This window comes from Bidens hawaiensis, unplaced genomic scaffold, assembly GCF_021521415.1.
Source record: "Bidens hawaiensis isolate Kalapana, Puna unplaced genomic scaffold, B.hawaiensis_p1.1 tig00045366_1, whole genome shotgun sequence".
Classification (NCBI taxonomy): domain Eukaryota; kingdom Viridiplantae; phylum Streptophyta; class Magnoliopsida; order Asterales; family Asteraceae; genus Bidens; species Bidens hawaiensis.
The window spans coordinates 24209-51707 of NW_027498065.1; the positions used below are offsets into that span (position 1 = coordinate 24209).

The 27499-nt window shown below is 39.2% G+C and overlaps 2 pseudogenes across 2 annotated transcripts; both read left to right on the plus strand.

The window, feature by feature from the left end:
• The first annotated feature begins 588 nt into the window (after window positions 1–588).
• Window positions 589–20249, plus strand: LOC143595600 (protein NSP-INTERACTING KINASE 3-like; annotated as a pseudogene). Its single transcript, XR_013146550.1, has 11 exons — window positions 589–1023; window positions 4149–4281; window positions 4351–4422; window positions 4510–4653; window positions 5818–5889; window positions 5973–6032; window positions 6118–6206; window positions 16196–16339; window positions 17307–17619; window positions 18625–19019; window positions 19853–20249. The product of XR_013146550.1 is annotated as a protein NSP-INTERACTING KINASE 3-like (transcript).
• A 1250-nt stretch (window positions 20250–21499) lies between these two features.
• On the plus strand, window positions 21500–25602 carry LOC143595601 (protein trichome birefringence-like 2; annotated as a pseudogene). Its single transcript, XR_013146551.1, has 5 exons — window positions 21500–22610; window positions 23577–23770; window positions 23927–24117; window positions 24392–24550; window positions 25155–25602. The product of XR_013146551.1 is annotated as a protein trichome birefringence-like 2 (transcript).
• The last annotated feature ends 1897 nt before the right edge of the window (window positions 25603–27499 follow it).

Genomic DNA, 27499 nt, shown 5'->3' on the forward strand with positions numbered 1-27499 from the left:
CCGCCCCCCCCCCCCCCCCAAATCGCCCCAGTGTTCTCGCCCCAAATCAACTTTGTTGCCCCTCACTACGGATGGCCTTGAAGCTTGAGCTTGAGATCTGGCTTGACTTGTAAGTTGTTTTTTAAGTTCGAGCTCAGCTTGTATATTATTTATTAATTATTCTTTCAAGTAACTTCATAAGTTCATATATAACAATTTTTAAAAATATACATAACAAATAAAAAAAATATACAAATAATAGGCTCGTTTATTAAAATGACTTTATTTTAGACTCGTGCTCGGGCTCGATTAGCACACGAGCATGGCTTGGGCTGGCTTGCACCTCTATTCCCAACCATATCTATCTCTCTCTCTCTCTCTCTCTCTCTCACACACACACACACCTTTTCGGCTAAACTAACCGAGATTAACGATGGAGAATAAACCCGACCCTCTCACAATTATTTAAACAAAATTTGCAATTATTAAAATACGGGGACCAAGCGTCAATATAATCAAACCACAAAGACCAAAATCATATAAATTTCTTTTATATATATAAAAAAATCCCATTTTTTAATCAATTCTTTTGTATCTTTCTTATTATATATTACCATTGAAGACTCTCTCACTCGTGCATTGATTCAATGATGCTGATATTACCAAACAGGATAACGACCCAAAAATCCAAAATTGAACAAAATTGAAGCTTACCCAGACAAGATTCACCATTAAAGCTTGCTCAGATCTCAATTTTCAACCAAAAATATTATTTTTGTCATTGAGGCATTTCGTCGAACAGCTGGAGTGCATTCTTGAGTTCTACTATTTACAAGATTCTGATTCAATTTCTGTCTTTTGGGGTTTCAAAAGGATAACAAGAGTGTATCGAATATGATTTTAAATTCAATTTAACAAATATCTGGAATTTAATAATATATTTTTGGAGTATGAAGAACAGAGAATATGTGTTTATGTTAGTGGTTTTAATATGGATGAATGTTTGTTCTGCAACTCTTTCTCCTTCTGGTGTTAATTATGAAGGTTAGTTTCATATGCCTCGAATATTTTTGTTGGTTTCATATTAGTTTTTTATTAATATTATTGATGTTTACACCGGGACAATTACAGAATAACGGTAGATAGACGGGCAACAAGCTGCGCCGCTACCCCTTCTGAGTAGCAAACCCTACCCTACTAAACACAACGTTCCCTTTAGCATGGGCGGAGTTACTGCTGACCACCTGCTGAACCCGCTTAAGGAACTGAACCGCGTCAGGGCCGAGAGTGCCAAAGGTGTCAAAAGCAAACGGTATGAACACGTGCTGATTCTCAAGGCAAGCTTTCTCGTGCTTAGCTACTTTACCCGCCTCGGCCTTGTTTATCGCATGACCCACCACAAACCCATGGTCCCGTAGCCCAACGAGGGGGGACACACCTGTCAAATCAACGCACGCGTGCTTCCCTTTTTCCCATCCAAAAACAAGAATGTCAGCGGGTCGTAGGGTTGATCTCCCATCTAAAGGGTCGGTTAAGAAGTTCACCGGGGCTTCCTTTTTTGCCGAGATCCCGGCCCGCTTAAGGACGTCGTAAAGCACATCTTGAACGTGTTTTTTTTATTATTTTTATTTCTTTTAATCTTAAATTTGTAATTTTTAATGGTAATTAAGTGTTTTTTTTAGTAATTATGGATGTTTATTAGTGGCTATGGTAGATCTACTAACTTTTTATATATTATAAACTCGTGTATTACACGGGTTAGATAATAAAAATGATATGATTCATAAAACTGTAAATGATAATTGTACAAATTATATATAATTCATTAGTTAAATAATAAAAAAATGTTCAATTTCTAAGAATGTTTTATAAATAAATTTTTTTAAGTAAAAAATGCTTATTAAAAGAATTATGGAAATTGTTATTATTTAATAATAGGCGATAACAAAAAATTATAAAATTAACTAAAGAAATATGTATAATTAATAGAGGAGAGAGACGGAGAAAAAGAGTAAGACTAAGCTCGAGCTCGGCTCGTTTCAAGCTTTATTTTCAAGGCTCAAGCTCGGCTCATGAGTAGATTTTCAAGCTCGAGCTCGGCTCGTTTACTACGTATCAATTATTTTTATATCATTATAATTATTTTTGTATTTTTTTTCTATTACAACTTTATGTATAAAATAATATATATTGTTTAGTTATATTTTTATTTATTTTTTCATAACTATATTGTTTAGTTATATTTTTATTTATTTTACATAATATTATTATATTAATTAAAAATTATTAAATATATTTTTAAAAAGATTATATAAATGACAGTCTCGTCTAGGCTCGCGAGCCGGCTCGAGCTCGATAAGTGAAGCTCGGGCTCGGGCTCATTTATTAAACAAGCTTACTTTTAGGCTCGAGCTCGGGTTGATTAAGCTCGGCTCGATCGAGCTTTTTAACGATCCGATTTCGAGTAGCTCGCGAGCAGCTCGGCTTGTTTGCACCCCTAGCACTAACGGGGTAGCGCGAGCCGGCTCGCAGCCGTGAATGGAAATGAAGGGAATGAATAAGGGACGACAAGGGGTGAAGGGTGAGGTCCAGTTAGCGCCATGTGATGCAATATGATAGGAACAATTAATGGCCTTTAACACAACACATACCTCAGGATGCACCAAAGAGGGATACAAGACAAAAAAAAATTAGTTTTTTATGCTTATTAATAATTGGATGTTTAGGTTAGTTTATTATAAATAAATAAATGGTTCAAGCTCTATTTACAAAACAACTTTAAAAAAAGTGTCTGGATAAACTTATTATATTTTAATAAGGCAATAAGCTGATAACTAACCTTGAAAAAAGTGTCTGGATAAACTTATTATATTTTATTAAGGCAATAAGCTGATAACTTCTTTAATTAGCAATCCAAACACCCCATTGTTTGTTAATATCTTTTATTTGTTATCATAGGAGTAAAGGGTATGCACCTACCAGAATAACCATAAAAATGTAGCTTGTTATTAAATACTTCCCTATATATATTAACTATAAATAAAAAGTTCTGCCAAACTTATAACTTTAAATGCTCTTAAAATTTAGTGTTAGTCAAATATGTGCAACTTTAGGCACAATTTCAGTAAAGTAGGCAAAATGTGAGACCTGTTTTTTTGCCTAGAATATCTGTTTATTGAGAACGAACCGAATGGGTAAACTTGTAAATTTGGATCCACCTGGAATTAGTCCGTTTGATATTCGACATGCGCAATCTCCAACAACTTATTTCTATAAGCTGATATTTTTGAAATGCGCGCATCAGGCGCACATAAGACGTGCATCACATGATGTGTGATGCGGTCTGAGCGGCGCCTTATGCAGTTAACCGGTATTTGAAATTTTAAATAAATTAGACCCTTGATTTAGCAATAGGTTTGAGTATTTGATCAAAGTAAGCCATCTATTTGAACAAATATGAGCAGAGATGATGAGAATATCTTGTATTTTAGTGTTTAAAAGTTAAAATATTATCTATGCATATTTTTAGGCAAATTGGATTTCATCCTTTCAAAACACATAATATGTTATGTAAATGTGATTTCATAAGTAACTGGTTTTATTTTATTTACTTCGGAATAATACAATTATTTTAGCGTCTTGAAAGGGTAAATACGATATTAATCATATTATTTAAAAAAACCTAACGACGCTATGTTTTTTTCAAAATTTCAAACTGATATTTTAGGGTTTTTGATCGGAATGAGAATACGAGTCGATTGATGTAAAACTTACCTCCACACGGTGGTCCAAACAACTAAATGATGCTTCAATTCCAGTATTAAAACTATTAATTTACAAAAATCAAGCTGTTTGAAGCGTCGTTTTGAGTTAAGTTTTACATCAACTGATTCGTATTCTCATTTTGATCAAAAGCCCTAGAACATCAATTTGAAATTTGGAAAAAACTTAACATCTTAAAGTTTTTTTTAACGGAGGTCCAATGAAAACAAATAGTGTGAAAGTTGGGACCAGTGACAACTATTTTCAAAGTTATGATTATTGTCGGCCAACCGCATTAAGTTGGGATCAATAAAATCCAATTTTCTTTTTTTAAGAATTTTTTTTAATATTTTCCTATAAAATGTTTTTTTTTTAAATTATAATATCTAATGTCTTTATTGATGCAGTTGTGGCTCTAATGGCTATAAAGCAGGATTTGAAGGATCCGCATAATGTTCTTGACAACTGGGATTTATCGTCTGTCGATCCTTGTAGTTGGAAGATGGTTACTTGCACCAATGATGGATCTGTTTTTGCTCTGTAAGTGTTTAATATAACACAAATGGTTTATGTGGTTATCTTTTAATGTTTTTTTTTCACCATCATCAGAGGGATGCCTGGTCAAAATATATCCGGGAATTTATCGCCTGCAATCGGAAATCTTACTAACTTGCAATCCATGTAATCATATTTTTTAGAATATTTTTTTTTACTGTTTTTTTCTAATATTTGTGTTCTTACATTTGATCTTTTGTTTTGTTTGTTTAGTACATTACAGAATAATGCGTTTTCTGGTCCGATTCCGGGTACAATCGGGAAGTTATGGAACCTTCAAACACTTGATCTTTCAGGGAATAAGTTCAGTGGTGAGCTTCCAAGTTCTTTAGGAGCTCTAAAGAACTTGAATTTATTGTAAGTTTCTATTTTTTTTTTATCTTTTTCTATTTTTTTATCATAATAGAGGTGGCAGGATAATCGGCCCGGTAGTTAAAAATGGTCGTTTTTAGTACATTGCGAAACAAGATGGGTCGGTCGACAACTCTTTATATATAAAATGGGTCATTTTTAGCTCAGCTCGTTTCGAATTCTATTATAAAGCTCAAGCTCGGCTCATAAGTAGTTTTTCACCTATATATTTTGACTATAATTTTTTATATATAACATTTTATCATATTTTTATGCATAATAAAATTTAATACATAAACACATACTAATATATTAAATAAAAACTATATAAATAATATGCTAGTTTAGGCTCGCTAGCCAGCTCGAGCTCGGGCTCGTTTATCAAACAAAGCTATTTTCAGGATCAAGCTCAGTTTGACTCGAGCTTTTATCGAACCGATCTCAAGTGGTTCACGAGTGGCTTTGGCTCGTTTTTACCCCAAATCATAATGCACATGATATAAGTGGTAAGATAAGCGGGTTGGGCAGTGGGTCAAATCAAGCTTAATTAAAAAATGGGTCATTTTTAGTACACTTTAAAACAAGATGGGTTGACCCGCAAATGCTTTTTGACCATTTTATTGAGTCACTAATGCGTTAGTTATGATTCTATAAGGCACGCCCTGTTGCGGTGCGTGCATATAATATATTTATGTTTGGGCCCTCGGGTGGGCAAAAATGCACTAATTTTGACGTTATTTTACTAATTTCATGAAATAACGTTAAAAGTGGCGGAAGGTTAATCAGGCATCATGTGGTGGCGTTGATGGCCGAAAGACAAAGGTACATGCACCACTCAGCCAGTGTCCGAATGGTTTGAGTGTTATGTGCCTTATGTCCAAGGCTTGATGCAAAACTACTATCGAGCCGGGGTTCTCACCGGAAGCAGCCTCTCTATCCCTATGAGGTAGAGGTAAGGCTGTCTACATCTTACCCTCCTTAGACCCTACCATAGCTTTGTTATTGGTGGGATTTACTGAGTACGATGATGATGATTTTGTAAGGCATATTGTTACAATAGTCATTCACTCATTTATATGTGAACGGGTCGTGATTGCCACCTCAACATGCAGTAAGTTATAACATGCTATCAAAATTTCTAATTACGGAACATATCTGTGCTCGAAACAGGCGACTAAACAACAATAGCCTCACTGGACCTGTTCCTGAGTCATTATCTGGAGTTGGAGGCCTCACTCTTGTGTATGTCAACTTGCCTTAATTTTATTTATTTATTTTAATAATGTTCTTATACTTGTTAAAGTTGGATTTGCTTTCTTATGTAGAGACCTTTCATATAATAATCTTAGCGGATCGTTGCCTAAAATATCAGCAAGAACGTTCAAGTGAGTTTTTTTTTTCAAATTTTATTGTAATTAATCATCTCTAAATCACGCTTCAATCTAAAGTCTTTTTTTCCTTTTTATTCAGAATTGTAGGAAACCCGTTACTTTGTGAACATAATTCAGAAAATGACTGTTCGGCTGTTTATCCCGAGCCGCTCTCTTTCTCACCAGACGGTATCACATCTTTCCCATGAACGTGTTTATTTTTCAAAAATTATAATCATTTTTATCCTTTCAAAACACTAAAAATGTCATATAAATGTGATATTTTTTAACTGGTTTTATTTTATTTAATATTGAATAATACAATTTTTTTGGCATCTTGAAAGGGTAAATACGATATTATTAAATTCTGAATGTTTAGAGGGACATATAAATAAAAATTAATCATTTTATAAAAATTCTGAATGGTTAAATGTGGTTGAAATAGCTTCTATAATTTCTATAATAATGTTGACCCGAATCGGTCCATTTATATGAAATAATAGGGTAGAAATTACCATATGTCATTTTACAACACAAATATGATATCTTATATATAAAAAATAATTATATATTAAGAAGGCCCCATTGTCATTAAAAGCCAGCTGGGGCACTACATCACCTCCCGCACCCTCGTTGACAATGGCGCATCGTCGACAGTGATGTACAGGCAGTTCTTTGACAAGCTCGACGATGAAGACAAGGAACGCCTGGAGACGGTCTACGCTTCAATGGAAGGGTTTGACGGCAGCATGAACACTCCCTTGGGCATCCTATCTTTCCCCGTCACTCTCACCGATGGGAATTATTCACGCACGGAGGATGTGGATTTTGTTGTAATGAAAAAACCACATCATACGTATGACATCCTATTCGGGAGAGACGGGATGGCAAGATTCAACGCCGTGGTATCCTCAGTCCACGGCATGATGGGATGGCCAACAACTGAAGGCGTAGCGATGATCACGGGCATTCCCCAGGTATGCATCGCATCTGTCTCCTCTAAACCCAAACCGAAGATGGCCAAACAAACCATCACTGAACCTGAACAGTGGGCATTCAATGGGAAATATCCCGATCAGGCCGTTACCATTGGCCCGACAATTGTTGATCCAACACGCACCTTACTCAAGCGCTTACTGCAGCGAAACGCAGACATCTTCGCGTGGACACCAGCCGACATGACTGGTGTACCCCGGGGTAAGGCAGAGCATAAGCTCAAATGCGATCCGGCCGTTACGCCGATCGTACAAAAGCGCAGAGTAATGGGGCCCGAGCAAACCAACGCGTGCAGAACCCAAGTCAAGGAACTCCTTGATGCGGGCATCGTGCGCGTTAGCAAATATCAAACGTGGGTTGCAAATCCCGTAATGGTACCGAAGAATAACAAACAATGGCGCATGTGCATAGATTTCAAAGATTTAAATAAAGCATGCCCCAAAGATTGTTATCCGTTGCCAGAAATTGATCCCAAGGTGGATTCGGTGGCACCATTTCGCCTTAAATGCTTCTTGGATGCGTATAAGGGGTACCATCAAATCCACATGGCTGTAGATGACCAGGACAAAACCGCCTTTCGGACGCCCGATGGCACATTTTGTTATAAAATGATGCCATTCGGACTTAAGAACGCGGGATCCACGTACCAACGACTAATGGACAAAGAGTTTCACGCCCAAATTGGGAGAAACTTGGAAGTCTATATGGATGATTTGGTCATCAAAAGCCCCGAGCCAGAGGCGATGTTGAAAGACATTGAGGAAACTTTCAACACACTTAGAAAGATAAACATGAAGCTCAACCCGAGCAAGTGTTCATTTGGGGTGGAAGAAGGGAAGTTCTTGGGAGTCATTATTACTAAAGATGGCTTCAGAGCGAACCCTGAAAAGGTCGAAGCCATTGTCAAAATGGAATCACCTACCACCATAAAACAGGCTCAAACACTGAATGGACGACTAGTCGCGCTTAACCGCTTTTTGGCAAACCATGCGGATAGGTCGTTCCCATTTGTGTCAACGCTAAGAAATTGTTTAAAGAAAACGCACTTCCGCTGGACACCAGAAGCGGAAGCAGCTTTTCAGGAGATTCGATCACGCCTGATCGAACTCCCAACACTCACAGCACCACAAGCGGGGGAGGAGTTAATCCTATACCTCTCCGCAACAGATAGAGCAACCGGGGCAGTCCTGCTTGTAGAACGAAAAGGCATCCAGATGCCAATCTATTATGTTAGCCGCGTGCTGGCAGACGCGGAAACCCGGTACTCTACCCTGGAAAAACTGGTCTTGGCACTTATTCACGCTTCACGCAGGTTGAGACGATATTTCCAGGGTCACCCAATCACTATTCTCACCAACTTCAAACTCTCAAATGTTCTAGGCAAACCCGAGTTATCGGGACGTCTAGCCAAGTGGGCAATTGAATTGGGAGAATATGCGATTCAATACAAGCCGAGACCAGCCATTAAAGGCCAGGTCCTGGCTGATTTTATTGCAGAAGTCCCCGCTTCACGGGAGAAAGAGTGCCAGGAGGAGGTTCAACCCTCCCCAGCACACGAAATCAATGAGGTCTGGCGACTCTACACTGATGGAGCAGCTAGTAACGAGGGTTCAGGCGCAGGGTTAAAATTAACAAATCCAGCAGGCCAGGAATATACTTATGCTATTCGGCTGGATTTTCCAAGTACGAATAACGAGGCTGAATATGAAGCATTCCTGGCCGGATTGAGGATTGCGCGTAAAATGGGTGTAAAAAATTTGGAAGCCCATGTAGATTCCATGCTAGTGGCAAACCAAATAAACGGGACGTACACGGCTGTAAACGACACAATGGCCCTGTACCTTGCCCAGGCCAAAGCCATCATGCGCGATTTTAATGATTGTAAAGTGATACACGTCAAGCGCAGCGAAAACAAATCTGCGGATGCGTTAAGCAAGCTTGCATCACTGGCCTTCACCCACTTGGGAAAGGACATCCGCGTGGAACTCCTCGAAACACCATCAGTCCCGCACAAGGAAATTTGTGTCATCCAAACCGGTACAGAAACATGGATGACCCCAATAATAAAATACCTTGAAGCAGGAACGTTACCAGAGTCGAAGTTACAGGCAAGAAAACTACGCTGTAAAGCACTGAATTATCAGCTGGTCAATGACATCCTTTACAGACGTAACTTTCTTGGCCCATTGTTAAGATGCGTGGACAACCAAGATGCCGACTACCTCCTAAGGGAGGTTCACGAAGGCATCTGTGGAGTACACGCAGGCCCCCGCGCTGTGGTAGCCAAGCTAAACAACGCGGGATACTTCTGGCCGGGGATGCATATGGACGCGTTGGCATACATCAGAAAATGCAGATCTTGCCAGCTTTACGCACCCAACACGCATCGCCCGAAAAATGAACTTGTTCCTGTCACTTCCTCGTGGCCATTTCAGAAGTGGGCCATTGACGTGACAGGCCCATTTCCTACAGCAGCTGGGAATGTTCAGTTCCTAGTGGTAGCCATTGACTACTTCACCAAATGGATAGAAGCGAAACCTTTAGCCCAAACAACCGCAAAGCATATCAAAAAATTTATTTGGGAATTTATTATTTGTCGTTTTGGACTTCCACAGAATTTGGTAAGCGATAATGGCACCAACTTTGCTGACAAGAAGCTACAGCAGTGGCTGAAAGAACTTCAAATCACCCACACCTTTACCTCAGTGGCACACCCGCAAGGTAACGGTGAGGTGGAAAGAGCAAATAAGAGCATCGTCGAAGGCATAAAGAGAAGACTCTTGGAACATAGATCCGGTTGGGTGGACGAGCTTCCACACGTCCTTTGGGCAAACAGAACGCTGAAGAAGACCAGTACGGGAGAAACCCCGTTCAGTCTCACTTATGGCACTGAAGCCATGATCCCAGTCGAAATCGGTTTACCCTCACCAAGGGTCTTAATCCAACCAGAAGACAATGATGCGGAAAGACGGTTAGACCTTATGCTAACCGAAGAGCGCAGAGACTTAGCCGCCGTGCGTGAAGAAAACTACAAACGACAAATGCAAAAATACTACAACACGCGGGTAAAAATCTGCAATTTCAATGAAGGAGACTACATACTGCGTAACAACGAGGCTTCGAACCAACAACGCCCAGGAAAGTTGGCCCCGATTTGGGAAGGGCCATACGTTATCAAAGAAGTTCTGGGAAATGGCGCATACCGGCTCGAAAGGCTCGATGGCACTCCCATCCCTAGAACATGGAATGGAGCTCAATTACGCAAATGTTATATGTAGATCAATTCCAACTTGTAAAGAAAAGGCCTAGAGCCACTTCTAATGGAAATGATTCTCCTTTCATGATGTATTGATAGCTTGTAACCTATGAACTTCCCTTACGGGAAGAAGTAGTTGCGTGTGGAAGGCGGCAATACCCGCATAAACACAACGCCAAAATGTTAAAAAGTTCTAAGGAAAACCTACACGCAGGTCAGATGTAGGTAAAGTTTAGCCATCCTTGTAAGTGCAAGCGACGGTCTTACCCGCACAATCACAAACAAGGAAGCCAAACTTAACTTACCATCTACCACGTTAAAAGGTTAACTTATGAACACTTAAAAAAGGATAAGAAAAACCTACACGCAGGTCAGATATAGGTCTAAAGTTAAAGCCATCCTACTAAGTGCAAGTGACGGTTGCACCCGCACAATCACGAAAGAGGAAGCGAAAACTTTAGTCCATTATCAACCACGTTCAAAGGTTTAACTTAATGCCTTAGAAATTTCGAAAAGGAAAACCTACACGCAGGTCAGATAGAGGGTAAAGATTAGCCATCCTACCAAGTGCAAGTGACGGTTTTACCCGCACAATCACGAAGGAGGAAGCAAAACTTTAACCCATCATCAACCACGTTCAAAGGTCCTTATTCTAAACACTTGGAAAATTGCTAATTCAAACTAAGTATGCAAGTCATAAGTTTATAAAGCAAGGAACCCAAGGAAGGAAATAACAATCTTATACGCAAAAAGATTAATATTTCACAATCTATTACAAGAATGGCTGGGTAACTACCCGCCTAAAAGAAATCTATACAAAGCCAAGTCTATCCTAGCAGTGGGAAAAGATCTTCAGGATCAGGCTTCAGGGCCACCTCCGCTTGGACCAGCACCGTCAGAGCGCGGCTGCCCAAGGAAAGCCTTAAGGATGTTTAGCCCATCATCAGCAGCAGCAGCTTCATTCACCTTCTCCACCACTGGATGCGGGAAGGAAGCGTACTGGTTCACAGCTTGGTCATAAGCAGCTTCAGTATTAACATTGAATAAAGGGAAGTTGGAGGGCGGAAAGCCTCTCTCAGCGAACCCTAGACCAAGCAGGAAGCCAGTCTTCTCCCCATCCTCATGAGAAGCGTTGAGGGCTGCGCTCATCGCATCGTCATAAGAGGTCTCTGAAAGGACCCGACGCACAACCTACAAAAGAATACAAATTAGAACATTTTCTAATTACGAGCGGAAAGCGTAAAGAAAAAGGTAAAGATACCTGAGGCAACGCTTCTCGAAGCAGCCATTGGAGGGTAGCTTGACTTTCTTAGTAAGCACGTTCGGCTCCGCTTTTATCAAGGTTGGCAAGTTGAACTTCCTTGGCGGCAGCCTCTCCGACGCTTTTAAGTTTCCTTTCAGTACGGTCAAGCACCCCCCTCTGGTCAAGGATCTCCTGCAGCTTCTTGGCATCTTCCATTGCCAAGGCGTCATGAGCATGCTGCCTTTAATTTGCATTTAAGCTGCTCATTCTCTTCGCGAAGCGGCTCAGCAACAGCTTCAGCCTTGGCAGCCCTCTCAGTTGAGTTTCGCGCAGTCTCCTTAGCCAGCCGAAGCTGTTCATTCACAGCTTGGGCAGCCTTGGAGCGGGCCTCGAGTCGCGCCTGGACTTCAACCTCGAGGGCCTTGAATGCTCTCTCCTTCTCGGCTGGCAGCAGCGGCCAACTGCCGGTTCTCCTCCCGCAGAGCCCGCGTCTCAGATATTTCTTTGGCGCGAGCTGCTTTTAACTTGTCGTTTTCACGACAAAGCAGCTCGACGCGGGGCTGCATCCGGGCTTGGAGAACCCGAAGCTCATTGGTTAGCCTACCCTCCTGGTAGCTAGCCATGGCTTCCCCCAACGCACCATGAGGAGCAGCATGGCGAGCCCAATCCACGCACTCCACAGGGGTGCGAAGGGTTGTTCCTCGGCGTATGTTCCATCTCGGAACATACACTTCATTGGAATCCGATACTGCAAAAGAAACAAAGACAGTTAGGGAAAGATGACAAAAATATACAAAGGAAAAAGAACCCTACGTACCTGTAGGGTCAATAACAGGCCGATAGCCGCCAAACCCATCACCTGAACCTAAAGGAAATCCATCCAACAGGTCAGGCAGACGGGAAGGTGGCATAGATCGGCGGGAAGCCCGGCGCGTACCTGATGGTCCGGCCGTCGGTGCCGGGTGGCGCAGGTATAGTGGCAGCCGCTGTGGTAGCCATTGTTGGCGCCACCTCCTCAGCAACAGTAACCGCCGGCTCCGTGAAAGATGCTGTAAAAATTGCACTCACGGCCGGCGGAGACACCTTCTCAGCTGGAACAGCCTCAGGAAGGCTGGAACCAGCGGAGGCAGGCACAGACGCCTGGGTCGACGCCTCGGGAAGGCTGACCGAGCCTACCGTCATTGGCGGGGGAATACTTGCTCCAACTCCACCCTGGAATGCGTCAACATCCGCACCTGCACAAGCAAATGTGTTGAATTTATTTGAAACAACAAATCTAGACAAGAATTATGGGGGTACTTACGGGGTTTCTTGAGCTTGAACATACGAACGAGTGGGGGTGAACCCGATGGAGCCGGCCTCTTGACACCGGTAACCGTCGTCGTCGCTGCCTCCCCGGAGGTATCACCTACAGCCTCCGGAGCGGTGGTCTCCTCACCACCGGGCTTCCCCGCCACCTCTGCATTATCTGACTCCGAGTCAGATAGGACTACCGGGTCGGCCGTAGAGGCCACCTTCTCCTTGCCTTTCCCGACGGCAGCCTTTTTCTTCCGCACCAGTGGAGGACCTTCTGCGGATTCCTCAGAAGAAGAAATGTCAACTCCAGCAGCAGGCACAGCATTGAGAGGTTCAGGATAGAAGATAGGCTTACCTGGCCGTCGGTGGCTCAGGATCTCTTGGCCTGGCGGGTAAACCTCCACGAACCGACCCGCGGTCTGCTCTAAGATGGGCAACTCGTTCTCGTCCAGAGCACGAGTACCCATCCGCGCAGGACCATCTTCCTCCCGCGGATTCAGGAGCGACTGAAGATCGTTACCCTCTGAAATCAACAAGAAAGTTAGAAAAAATCATAGTCAGCAAAAAGAAACAAGACATACCATAAGGGACAGAGTTCGAACCATATTCGAGGACGATCGGAACCTTATCCGCATTCGCCGCCTTCCACACCCGGCTCATCCCCAGCATCACCATCGCCGACTCCGGAAAACGGAAAACCGGGGACTGGACCCGGGATATCTTCGAGAACCATTCCGCCTCCTCATAATTGAGGGCGGGAAGGTTCGGAAGCGCCTGGCCATTCTTGAACTTCATAGCGATGGGGATGGCGCGAGCGGATATGAAGAAGAACTCTCTCCTCCATGAGCGAAGACTCCGCTCGGTGGTACAAATCTTTAAACCCTTGATACGGGTTGTAAGAGTGTACCACCCTTGGATGCACCTCCATGTATAGAAGGTCATCAGGCGGTCAACGAGGGGCTCAAAGCCCAGTATCCGGCACACCCACTCAAAGTGCCGGACCTTGGCAATGGCCATGGGGTGCACCTCTGTCAGGTGCACACCGTGCCTCTCTAGGACACGGTACACAAACTTTGTCAACGGAAACCTAAGGTTCCCGTAGACAAAGAATGCAGCATAAACCCCGATCTTGCCACTAGGGGCATCGTACACAGTATGGTGGGGCTCAGGAAACTCAGGCTCGAGAGACTCGAGCATGAACTTCCTGACGATATACTGGTACAGCTCGACAGGAAGAGAACACTGGCATTCGCCAGCAGTCTTCTGATCATCAGCATCGTGAGAAGACATGGTGGAAGAAAGAAGAGATTTCAGAGTAATGCTTTACTGAAAAGAGAAATTCGCCGGAAATTACTGGAGAAGAAGAGATGAAAGTGGAAAGTGTGAATTGCAAATAACCCTCTCCCCATTTATATAGTAATCGCAATTAATGCGATGAAATTAATACGGAAGAGAGAGAAGTCAAAGGTGCAATGAAACTATGACACGTGGCAAAGGCAAGCTGGCAACAGCTGTCAAAAGGACGTGTGCCAGAGATTTCGCGGCTACGCGCCCGGAATCCCGTGCCCACGCGCCTGAAAAAGCAACTGGAATGACCACATAATGTCATGTCGCCATAACTTCTGGCACGTCCTGACACAGTCAGAAGAAACCGTCGCACGACGTTTGAGGTATTGGGTTGTTATCCATCCACCAACTCTTCAAATTTCAAAATTTAAAAATTTTTTGAAGACTAAGGTTCAAAAAAGTAAGCGGGAAAATACCCCTTACCTTGGCAAACAAGTAACCATAAGCCGGGTGTGGGTACAGTGTAAAGGCAAAACCCTTCACATACCTAACACCCGCAGGGAATTGAAGCCAAAATATTTGGCAACCAAGTAACCATAAGACGGGTGCGGGTACAGTGTAAAGGCAAAACCCTTCACATACCTAGCACCCGCAGGGAATGGACGCCAGGAATACCTTGGAAGTAAAGTAACCATAAGACGGATGCAGGTACAGTGTAAAGGCAAAACCCTTCACATACCTAGCACCCGCTGAGAATTGAAACCAGGAAGGATCTTCTGGGCAATGCTTGTGAAAACGGAAATAATATCCCCGCATAGCGGGAACATCGAGTACTACGTTGTTTGAGGCTCCAAGATGGAATTGGTGGTTTAAACATAATTGATCACTATGTTCAAAAAACTACCAGAACCACAGGGAGAATCCGCACAACTAAGACTCAATGCTCCTGACTTGCGAGGAGGTTACAGACCTACCCGCATCATACCCAAAGACCAAGCAGGAAACTCGGGAATTTCTGCAAGTGACAAGGACTTCCGCGGGAAGAACCCCCATGGAAAACCTTACAAAAACCCCTTTTCAAAACCCTTTGCTTAAGTCCAAAAGTTCACCTCACTTTATTAGACATTCGTGAAAAGAACATTGGACTGGGGGGACTTGAAGAGGTAGGTCCCAGCAGGGCTCAGTTGGTCCCGCATGACTCACCTTGAACAGGGATGTCTGCGCAAAGACCATCTACTCCCGCAGGACCCACCATGCTCAGAGAAGCCTACGCGCAGTATGCAAGCTGCATACGCAGGGAAAAGCCTCCCAATGGTAAAGTAACCCGCCTGTTCCCGCAGTTGCGGATACAAGCCATCAGGGAAGGCTACCCGCACAGCATAGCTACACGCATAAGGCTTAACACTTACAAATATTCAGTGTCACCTGAAAGAATGAGCAGAGGCGGGAGGGGGAAAACTCCCGCCAAAATGGGCCAGTCTGTATGATGGAGGATCTTTTGCGTGATACCTGACGAGGTAAAGACAAAAGATCTGACCAAGAATGCGACAGCTCACTGACAGCAGCGTGGCAGACAGCACGCCACAGCACTGTGACCAATAGCCGCCGCCTGCCCACCAACTCCTGCCAGACCACGTGCCTAGCCTGTAGTTGGTAGAAGACGAAGAGTGCACGGCACGCCTGCTCTGTGTCAGCCGCTACCTATCCACCACTCACAGGTAGGGCACGTGCATAGGTTACAGTTGGTAGCGTGTTGGGCCGGCTAAACCCCTTGGAAACCCACCTTCGGCTATAAAAGACAGCAAATGGTATTATCATTTCATCATCTACTATCTCGTATAACTTACTTGATAATTGCTCTAATAGTATTCATATACTTTTATATTTAAAGAGCAATATAGACTGATTCTCACGCCGGAGGGTGGTCACAAGGAGGAACCCCCCCCTTCTCAGTGACGAGCTTACGGTGTCTGTTTTGCAGGTTCCTTGAAGTACAACTTACTCTGCTGGACCTAACCTTCGTGGGAAACATTACTTAGCCCCCAGATTACCCATAATCTGCCCGGGGTCACTTAGTGTTTCTTCAGTTTGCTTTAGCAGGTGAATCTTCATCTGGGAATAAAAGTCGTCATTTAGCGATTGCCCTTGGCACAAGCTTTGGTGGTGTACTACTAATCGTAGTTGTCGTGTTGCTCGTTTGGTGGCGATACCGTAAAAATCAGCAAATTTTCTTTGATGTTAATGGTAAGTCATTAATGTCTTATTTACATAAACTTGGCAATTCTACATTGATCCTCAGAAATCAGTTATTACACGGATGGTCCTTGTGGTTAGGGGTGCAAACGAGCCGAGCCACTCGAGATCGGCTCGTTAAAAAGCTCGAACGAGCCGAGCTTAATCGAGCCCGAGCTCAAGCCTAAAAGTAAGCTCGTTTAATAAATGAGCATGAGACCGAGCTTCACTTATCGAGCTCGAGCCGGCTCGTGAGCCTAAACGAGCCTGCAATTTATATAATTTTTTAAAGTATATATTTAATAATTATATATATATATATATATATCATGTTATAAAAAATAAATATATTTAACTAAAAAATATATATTATTTTATACAAAAAATAATAGAAAAAATATATAAAAATAATTATATTATTTAAAAAATAACTATGTTTCATCAGTAGAAATAAAATCTTTATAATTTAAAAAAAATAACTTATAAATGGTAAACGAGCCGAGCTCGAGTTTGAAAAATCTACTCACGAGCCGAGCTCGAGCTTTGGAAATAGAGCTCGAAACGAGCCGGGCCCAAGCTCTATGTAAGTTAAACAAGCCGAGCTCGGGCTGGCTCGGCTCGGCTCGTTTGCACCCCTACTTGTGGTTAATTTAATATTGCAGGGTTTTTTAAAATATGGGCATTTTAGTCATTTCATTAAAAAATAATAGAAAACTTAACGTCCTTCCCCTCCAGGGACCATCCGTCTATATGTTCAAAACTAGCGACTATATCTGCAATACGGTAAACCACAAGTACATATGTGTAATTAACTCTTTTTATTAAAGAAAAAGATTAGTGTTAATAATTTAAATTCATATTTTTGACAAACAGATTAATGATGTGAAAAAAAGTTTTGAAATTTTTGATAAAAAGTTTTTATGGGACCCACCAGCTTGATAACTCTATTAATTCTTTGTTTTTGTTTTTATGTTAACAGAGCAATATGATCCTGAGGTTTGTTTGGGCCATTTAAGGAGATATACATTTAAAGAACTGCGGGGTGCTACCGATCATTTCAATGCGAAAAACATTTTAGGTAAAGGTGGATATGGAATTGTGTACAAAGGGTTACTGACAGTCGGTTGAAAGATGATATTAATTTTGGAGGTGAAGTACAATTTCAAACAGAAGTTGAAACCATAAGTTTGGCTGTTCATCGTAATCTTTTACGCCTTTGGGGATTTTGTTCAACTGAAAACGAGCGGATTCTGGTCTACCCGTTTATGGGAGTGTTGCTTCTAGATTAAGAGGTTTGTATTATATATAGTTACATTCTTTTCAATAAATTAAAAAAAAAAAAAAAATTAAAGAGAAAATGCATGAAATAAAGATATTTTTTTACAAATTTAAATTTGGCGCAAAATAGAAAGCGACTTGCCGTTTTTTTACTGATTTTAGCAACTACCTCATATTAACAGATTTACATGTTTAAAAATGAATGAACTATGGTTTTCGTCCTTGTGGTTTGTCCAAATCTGCGGTTCTAGTCCAATAGTTTTAAATTTGCGATTTTTGTCCTTGTTTTTTCATTTCACTTGCATTTACACCCGAATTCACTAATCCCGGTAAGTCTGGTCATTAAACCCATAAGTGTGCTCTTCACGTGAGGGCAGTTTTGTCCTCTTTTTTTTCCCCGAATACACCCAACCCCTCACGTGAGGGGGCTTGCGAATTAGGATTGGGGTTTATTTAGGGAGAAAAAAGACAAAATTGCACCTCACATGAGGGCCACGTTGATGGGTTTAACGACCAGACTTAACGGGGTTAATGAATTCGGGTTTAATTGCAAGTGAAATGAAACCACAGGGACGAAAATCACAAATTTTAAAACTATTAGACTAAAAACGCCGATTTGAACAAACCACGGGAACGAAAACCGTAGTTTACTCTTTAAAAGTTGATAACTTTTTTTAAAATATATAATTATTAATTGTCACATTAGATGCTACATGACAATTAATGATTATATATAATTATAAGGTTAAAAATGACGAATAAAATGCCACATCAGATAATTATAAAACTTTTGTACAGGGCGGGTCGGGTCAAAATCATTTGACCCGTTTCATCTTTAGTTAATCTTTATATTGATGTTGACCGGATAGAGACAAAACATACTGTTGGTTGAACCATTTAGAAGTAAACGGGTCGAAACTTCCACCTCGGTTTCAAAATGTTGTACTTCTCGTTCGCAAGAATAATAATTTATTTGCAATAAATTTATAATTTTTAGCAGCTGATTATGGATTTAGCAGATCAGATCAATGGTAAGCCCGTGTTATATTGGTCAAGAAGGAAAAACATAGCTTTAGGAACCGCAAGAGGATTACTCTATTTACATGAGCAAAGTGACCCCAAAATAATTCACCGGGACGTTAAAGCAGCCAATATATTACTGGATGGAGATTTTGAGGCCGTTGTTGGTGATTTCGGGCTGGCTAAGTTGTTGGACCACGGTGATTCGCATGTGACCACTGCGGTTCGTGGGACCGTGGGTCACATTGCCCCTGAGTATTTGTCAACGGGCCAATCGTCTGAAAAAACCGATGTTTTTGGGTTTGGGATCTTGCTTTTGGAGCTAATTACGGGTCAACGGGCCTTAGATTTTGGAAGAACGTCTGCTAACAAAAAAGGCGTTATGCTTGATTGGGTATTTTTCTTGCTTTCATTCTTTAGTGTTTGTTTGTGTGTGCATTGTAAATAAACTTGGTGGGTCGGATAACGGGTCCAAGTGGTTTGGGTCAAAAGTCAAAACAAGGCTACAATTTTTTTGTTCTGTTTTTTTTTTTATTTTTTTTTAAAATAAATAGTTAGTGTGTTATATATGTATATGCTTAATAGGGGTGCAAACGAGCCGAGCCGAGAACGAGCTCGACTAGGCTCGAGCTCGGTTCGTTTAACTTATACAAAGCTCGAGCTCGGCTCGTTTCGGGCTCTATTTTCAAAGCTTGAGCTCGGCTCGTGAATATATTTTCAAGCTCGAGCTCAGCTCGTTTACTATTTATCAATAAAAAAATAATTATAATTATTTTTATATATTTTTTCCATTATAATATTTTATGTATAAAATAACATATATATTATTTAGTTATTTTTATTTATTTTTTCATAACATTATATATATTAATTACTAATTCTTATATATTTTAATAAATTATATAAATGACAGGCTCACGAGCCAGCTCGAGCTCGATAAGTGAAGCTCGGGCTCGGGCTTGTTTATTAAACGAGCTTACTTTTAGGCTCAAGCTCGAGCTCGGGCTCGATTTAGCTCGGCGCGATCGAGCTTTTTAACAAGCCGATCTCGAGTAGCTCACGAGCAGCTCGGCTCATTTGCACCCCTATATATGATGTGTCAAAATGGGAAATATTTTATATGAGCTGAAACGGGGGCCGGGCCGGGCCTTGTTTGATCTGAAACACGTGTTTAGTGTGAAATAATAATAAGCTAACGTCGTTTAACTTTAATGTCTAATGGCACAGGTAAAGAAGCTCCATCAGGACGGAAAGCTCAACCAAATGGTCGATAAATCACTAAAAAACGATTTTGATGCGACCGAGTTGGAAGAAATGGTTCATGTTGCACTTTTGTGCACCCAATTCAACCCGCTAACCCGACCCAAAATGTCGGAAGTATTAAGAATGTTGGAAGGGGAAGGGTTAGTGGAAAGATGGGAGTCTTCGGATAATATCGAAACACCAAGATTTGGTGCATTAGAAAGTTTCCCGCAAAGATATGCGGATTATATAGAAGAATCTTCGCTTGTTTATGAGGCAATGGAGCTTTCGGGCCCACGATAGTTGACCCGAAGTTTTCAAGCTCGTTGTTCGGTTCGATCTTTGTTTGGAGAGGTGATTTGTATAAAAAAAAGTTAGTAGTAATATTTATTTTCTGGTATACAAATCACCTACTAGAGTACTAGACTACCATTTGTGGTGATGTTTATAGCTGATAAGTTAATGCAATTTATATGTAAAAAGAAGTAACCAAAATCTAGTATATAATGGTTGTAGTATTTTTATTTTTATTTTTAAATTGGAATTTGCTTGGGGTATCTTTTAAGAGATTTTAGGCTTTTTAATTATTTGTGTGTTTTTAACTTACAAGAGTGTCTTTTTAAGAGCATTCACATTCCGTTCTCCATCACTGTCTCTATAATTACACTACAAAACACTACATTTCTCTTTCCTTTTTAATTAAATAATACTTTTATCATTACAGTTTTCTCTCTCCCCTACTCACAACTAATCCAACAAATTTTTAAAAAATAAATAGGGGCAAACAATGTTCTCTAAATGTTTCTCCAAATTTACAAAAAATCACCACATTTCTCTCTCCACCCTATAATTTACACTCACAATCATTCAAAACTCATCCCTATAATTTACCAATCCCCTCACATAATTATGGGGGATGAGATGGGAATGCTCTAAGTTATAACAGTCTGTCAGTACCCTACTAACCGATACAATATGATAAAGCTTGTGTTAGACATGTGGTTTTCTCAGTTTCATTATATATGTTAGTGTCCTACTAACCGATTTCGCCCAAATAATTCGTCCACTACATTTGACCGCCCAAATAATTCGCTCACTACATTTGACCTTACTTTCTAATTATTATAAGTAAAAATACATATTAAAATTTTAATTTTGAAATCCGTGCACCAATATTTACATATTGTATCAACAAGTTTTATTTAGTTATACAAATGGTACATCACACATCTATTTACATATGACACCCCATAACTTATTAATATGGCAACCACCATATTATCAAGTTACACAAATAACCTCACAAGTTTTTAATATGGTGCAAACCGATACTATAATAAATTGAACCGATGAAGCACACTTGCAATGCTTTAAAAATAGTACACAACCGCCGGATAAAAAAAACCCGGTTTTTAACCGGTTGTACTATTTTTAAATCAAATCCGATACGAATAAAAAACCCGGTTTTTAAAACATTGCACGGTTGTTTAAAGCAACTAGTTTGCTTACTTGCTATTAATCCGGTTCTTTAGTTGACTTAATTTATTACCAAGTTGACTAACCACCGCTAATTATCATTTACATCTTTTAAATTTCTTTTATCTTTTGTCGGTAGTACACATTCACTTCCAAAGGGTATTTCCGTCATTTCACCCCTATCCTCTGCAAGCCTGTCTATCTTGTTCTTGTATTCCAAACAAAAAAACCACTTCACACACTAAACTCACACACAGCACAAATCTATGTTCTTAGATTTCATATCTTCCAAACATTAATCTTTCAAAACCTTGTAAAACAACCTTATTCACACACACCCTTCCTAGTATTCTCCAAAACAATTTTCACTTTTTTTTTTCACCTTTTCACTTTTTTTTTTATTTTCACACACACACAAACACCTTCACTGTTTGTAATGGTGTTACTGTTATTGCATCCATAAGTCAATAACCATGAACTTGAAGCAACTTGTTCCAATATCAGATCAGTTTCCATATTTTCAATATCTCAAAAAAAAGGTAGTTTCTGGATTTGGTTTTGGCCTTGTGTCTTTTTTTATTTTTTTATGTGTTGTGTTCTTTAATGTTTCTTTCAAGAATCCCATTTTAAATAACTCTGTGTTTCAAGGATTTAATAATAATAATAATAATAATAATAAATCCCCTTCTGTTAATATATCTTATGTTCAAAACCCTAAGGGTAGTTTTGGTAATTTTTCTGAAAAAGATTTGGATTTTGAGGGTACCCATTTGAGTAATTTGACTAATATTGTGAAAAACGGAAGCTTTGATTCAAATATTGAAAAAAAATCTAATCTTGATGATACCCTTTTGAGTAATTTCACTAATAATGTGAAAAATAATCTGAAAAATGGAAGCATTGATTCAGATTTTGAGAAAATAACTAATCTTGATGATACCCTTTTGAGCAATTTCACTAATAATGTGAAAAATGGAAGCTTTGATTCAAACAGTAAGAAAAATTTGAGTAATTTGACAAGTGATGTGAAAAATGGAAGCTTTGATGGGATTTCTGTGAATCCCGGTTTGGATTTGAGAAACCATAGTGGTTCATATGAAGAGTGTGATATTTTTAATGGGAGATGGGTTAGGGATGATACAAAACCGTATTATCGGCCCGGGTCGTGCCCGCATATTGATCGGGATTTCGATTGTCATCTTAATAAGAGGCCAGATGATGGATATGTGAAGTGGAAGTGGCAGCCATTTGGATGTGACATCCCCAGGTAATATGATTGATTGTAAATTATGTTATGACTTTGGCCATGCGTAGTGAACGATAAGTTGGATGGATTAAGGGAGACAACACCGCCCCTCGGGCGATATTCGGCCAATTTGGGGGGGGGGATATAGATTTGTTGCCGGCTTGTGGGTTGAAAATAATAATAAAATAAGTTTGTGGGGGGGGGGGGGGGGGGTTTTGGGCTACATACCGCTAGTCCGCTAAAATGAATATAACCCTTCTGCTGATGTGGCGCCACGTGTCGAAAAATCCCCCATTTTGTAGCCCTCCACTATGCATAGCTAAGGAATTGTTTGATTTGGATATTATATTATTATATCAGTTGTTTTGCAATTGTATAATTTTGAATAGTCAATAGCTTAAACTAACATTTGAGTATAAGTTTGCTAGATTTCCTTATTATTGTTTATTAGATTGAAGTGTTCAAATAGTTCTTTGTTTGACTATGCATATTTATTATTTAGTATATGATCTTGTTTTGGGACTAGATAGATATTAACTTATTAAGTACATCTTTAGACAGATTCATTCTTTTAGCTACTTGCTTTTGATGCTTATATACACGTTAGAGTATAGAGGTGGCAATATATTAGTTGAAAGATACGGATTGAACGGGTCAAAAGCTACCCAAAGTGTATTCATAATGAATAATACCTCCAAAATCATTTTATTTCAAAAAGCAGCTCATCATTGTAACCATATAGTTTTTTTTTATAAAAAAAAATTAATTATTTATAAAGTTTAAGAAAAGGTAAAGACAAAAAGTGTCTTGTTGGCCCGTCCCGACTCATACTAAAAGTTACTCGTTTTGACCCGCCACCAACCTGCCCATATCATTGCACAATAGCTACTTACTCGCTGAAATAATCATTAGTAATCCAAATTGTGACACATTGATTACTTAACAATAATCTTGATTTATTCATATCGTGTTTTATGCGAATTTCAGTTTAAATGCAACTGATTTTTTGGAGAGGCTTAGAGGGAAGAAGTTGGTTTTTGTAGGGGACTCGTTAAAACCGCAACATGTGGGAGTCTTTGGTTTGCATATTAAGAGATTCTATCAAAAACAAAAAGAGAATTTATGAGATATCCGGAAGGCACGAGTTCAAGAAAAAGGGATTTTACGCTTTCCGATTCGAGGCAAGCTTTCCGAACTTGTTATTTTTACATATTACTACTTATATGCGTGCGTTAAACATATTTTCGATAAAAAATTAATCGTGTAATATGTTATTTAAATAATTTTTTTAACTTGGATTTGTCTAATAAGTTGTGTAAATGATTTTGTTTGTGTAGGACTACAACTGCACGGTTGATTTTGTGAGTTCTCCGTTTCTTGTTAGAGAAACGTCTTACAAAGGCGAAAATGGTACACTTGAGACGTTACGATTAGATTTGATGGACAAAACAACCTCAATGTACCATGATGCTGATGTTTTGGTATTTAACACGGGACATTGGTGGACCCATGAGAAAACCTCACGAGGGTGAGAACTATATCTTTTCTTAAGAACATATGCTAGTCGGGTTGGGCTGACTCGAAACACTTTTTGTTAAAAAGTTTAAACCTTTAATAAACAATTAGTGTGTCATATATGATTACACAAAATTATAATATTCCAATAATAATTTGACATTTATGCACTAAAAGTACACCTTGAACGATACGCATTTCGCCCGTTAGAGATAAAATAGTAGCCCGTTAAAAGATGATTCTACCCATTTAACATCACAATTTGTGTTTTTTCTGTAAATTTGCAGAGAAGATTATTACCAGGAAGGTGATCATGTGTACCCGAGGCTCAAGGTTCTTGATGCATACCGAAGGGCGCTTTCGACGTGGGCCCGATGGGTGGATAAGAACATCGACATCAATAAAACACAGGTTATCTTCAGAGGCTACTCGGTAACTCATTTTAAGTAAGTTTTAACTCTTCTTTTATAGTTGTGTTCGTTTTGACTTTTCTGGTCAAACTGGTAAAAACATCAAAATTTAAATGTTTCCGCCATCATTCCCGTTCACAAAAAAGAATACAAAAAATATAAAAAAAATTGACGAAAAGACACAATGCCGTGATTAAAGACACAATGACGAAAATGAAGAAAAGACACAGTTATAACTAAAAAGCGACACAATATATCGCAAAATATAACACAATGCCGAACATAATATAACACAATGCTGAGTAATATAACAACACGATATAAAGAAAAAAAATGCACAATGTCAAATAAAAAAGACAATCAATGACGAAAATAAACACAAAACACAATGGTAAACAAAAAAGACACAGACTTTTTTCACTTACCATTGTGTTTTTTTCTTTTTTTATATGAGAACGATAAAGACAGGTGGAAACATTTTTGTGTTTTTACTTTTTTCGTTTTTATATTAAATTTTGAGTTATTATTTTTTATGTATATATTTTAAATTTTTTTAGTGGTTTTTTTGTGTGGCTACAAATCATTCTCATCCTTCACATTTGCTTTGAGTGTTTGACTAATATCTTTGACTTTTTTACAGAGGAGGTCAATGGAACTCGGGAGGCAAATGCCACAAAGAAACCGAGCCAATATTCAACACGAGTCACCTAACAAAATACCCTTCAAAGATGAGGGCTTTCGACAACGTGCTCAAAGTAATGAAGAATCCTGTTATATATCTAAATATTAGTAGACTAACAGATTATAGAAAAGACGGGCATCCATCGATTTATAGGATGGAATACAAGTCTGTTGAAGAACAAATCGCAGCCGTACGGTCCCAAGATTGCAGCCATTGGTGCTTGCCAGGTGTACCTGATACATGGAATGAGTTGCTATATGCATCTTTATTGATAGTGGGTAGAGGGTCTTGGAAAATATAATGCATAAAGGTTTGACATTTATTTAGTTAAAAGAATTATGTTGACCATTTGTGTGAGTTGTTATATACATAAAGAGTTATGGAGTTGTAGTTGACTTTTACTATTTTATTTAAGTAGCTATATAGATATTTTGACTTTTGAGTGAGTTATGTGCATTCTTTGGAAATCAAAAGTTAAGAACATGAAAATTACATTAAAACCTACCATTTATTTGATAGAGTAAACTGCGGTTTTTGTTCGTGTGGTTTGTTCAAATCTACAGTTTTAGTCAAAAAGTTTCAAATTTGTGATTTTCATCCTTATGTTTTCATTTCACTTGCAATTAAACCCGACTCCGCTAATTCTATCAAGTCTGATCGTTAAAACCATCTGTGTGCCCCTCACGTGAGGGGCAGTTTTGTCCATTTTCTCTCCAAATAAACCTTAATCCTTATTCGTAAGGCCCTACGTGAGGGGTTGGGGTGTATTTGAGAAAAAAAGGACAAACTAGCTCTCACGTGAATGACACGTTGATGGATTAACGACCAGAATTAGTGGGGTTAGTGAGGTCGGGTTTAATTGAAAGTAAAATGAAACCACATGGAAGAAAATTGTAAATTTGAAATTATTGGACTAAACCGCATATTTTAACAAACCACAAGGACGAAAACCGTAGTTTACTTTTATTTTTTTTATACTAAGGCATAGCAATCCAAACATTGATTTATAATTTAGTTGTTAAGGTTTAGATAGTTTTGGTAATTCTTTGGATTTATAATGCAGATTCACATGTGAAATACATGTTAGTTTATATGTAAATTTATACTAAATTCTAATCACATGTGATTATAAAGAACCCAACCATCTTTGATAAAAATCTAGCCAAATATATCGAATATGGTCAATTTATAAACTGACGTGGCGTTGACATAGAAACACTTACTTTGACGTGAGATAACTATTTGTTTGGGTAGGAAAACTAGATATTTTTGTTGGCATATGCCATGTATACAACGCTTTGCGATACGTGTATCTAGAATTACACTAATTCATACGAGTTTACATTACATACCTACTAGTTTAAGAAAGTCAGTTAATCCTAATGCAAATTTAAGTGAAATAGATTGTCTTAAAAGACATTCAAATAACTAAAGAAAACATGCAAAAATGTTTATCCAACTTTTTTTTTTCTCCTTGACAATTGCTATTATGCAATTCAAAAATAGAACTTTGTTCTCTAGGTAATGAGTGTGCAACCCCACAAAATTTGACTTCCATAATATAAACTTTGAATTAATAACATCTATGTTATCTTTAACAAACTTTGACATAAGAGAAGGAGACACATTTTACAAATAAGAAGATAGTGCGATACGATACAATACTTCACATCACTAACTTTGATATATGGGTCGTTTTCCTGCATTTTCTCATACAAACAACGTCAATCATATAAAATAGACATGATACATTAGTGCTGATATAATAGCACCCTTTATTTCATATAGCCATATACATATATATGTAAGACACGAAGAAGTATTCTTTGCCGTTTTGTGACTTGCCGGTTTGTTTTGACATCATCCCAAAACGGTTGATGCCAAAATCAAACTTATTGAAAGTTAGAGGAGTAGAGATGGCCTAACAAAGAGTAATTCATCTTCTATACCTCCATATTTGCCCTACTTTTCAAGACACATGCATACCAATGCATATTCTCAAAGGTTTTAGCATAGAAAAGCTCAAGTGGGAGTTTTTAGGCTCTTTGTTTGTTGTTCTTATATAGAGTCAAGAAATGAGAAAAGGGTATTTTAGACTTTCTAAATGTGATTCAATCTTTTTGCCACAACTAATTAAATTTGTTCAAATTTAGACCAATCATGCATTACTGACATTTTTATGCAATGGAAGTTGTGTATTGTTCTGGATTTGATATTCCAATTTGTTTACAACTTACATTTTTTTTATATTATATAAATAATTGCATCAATTATCCAAAGACAAACTTGGCTTTTGCTTTTTT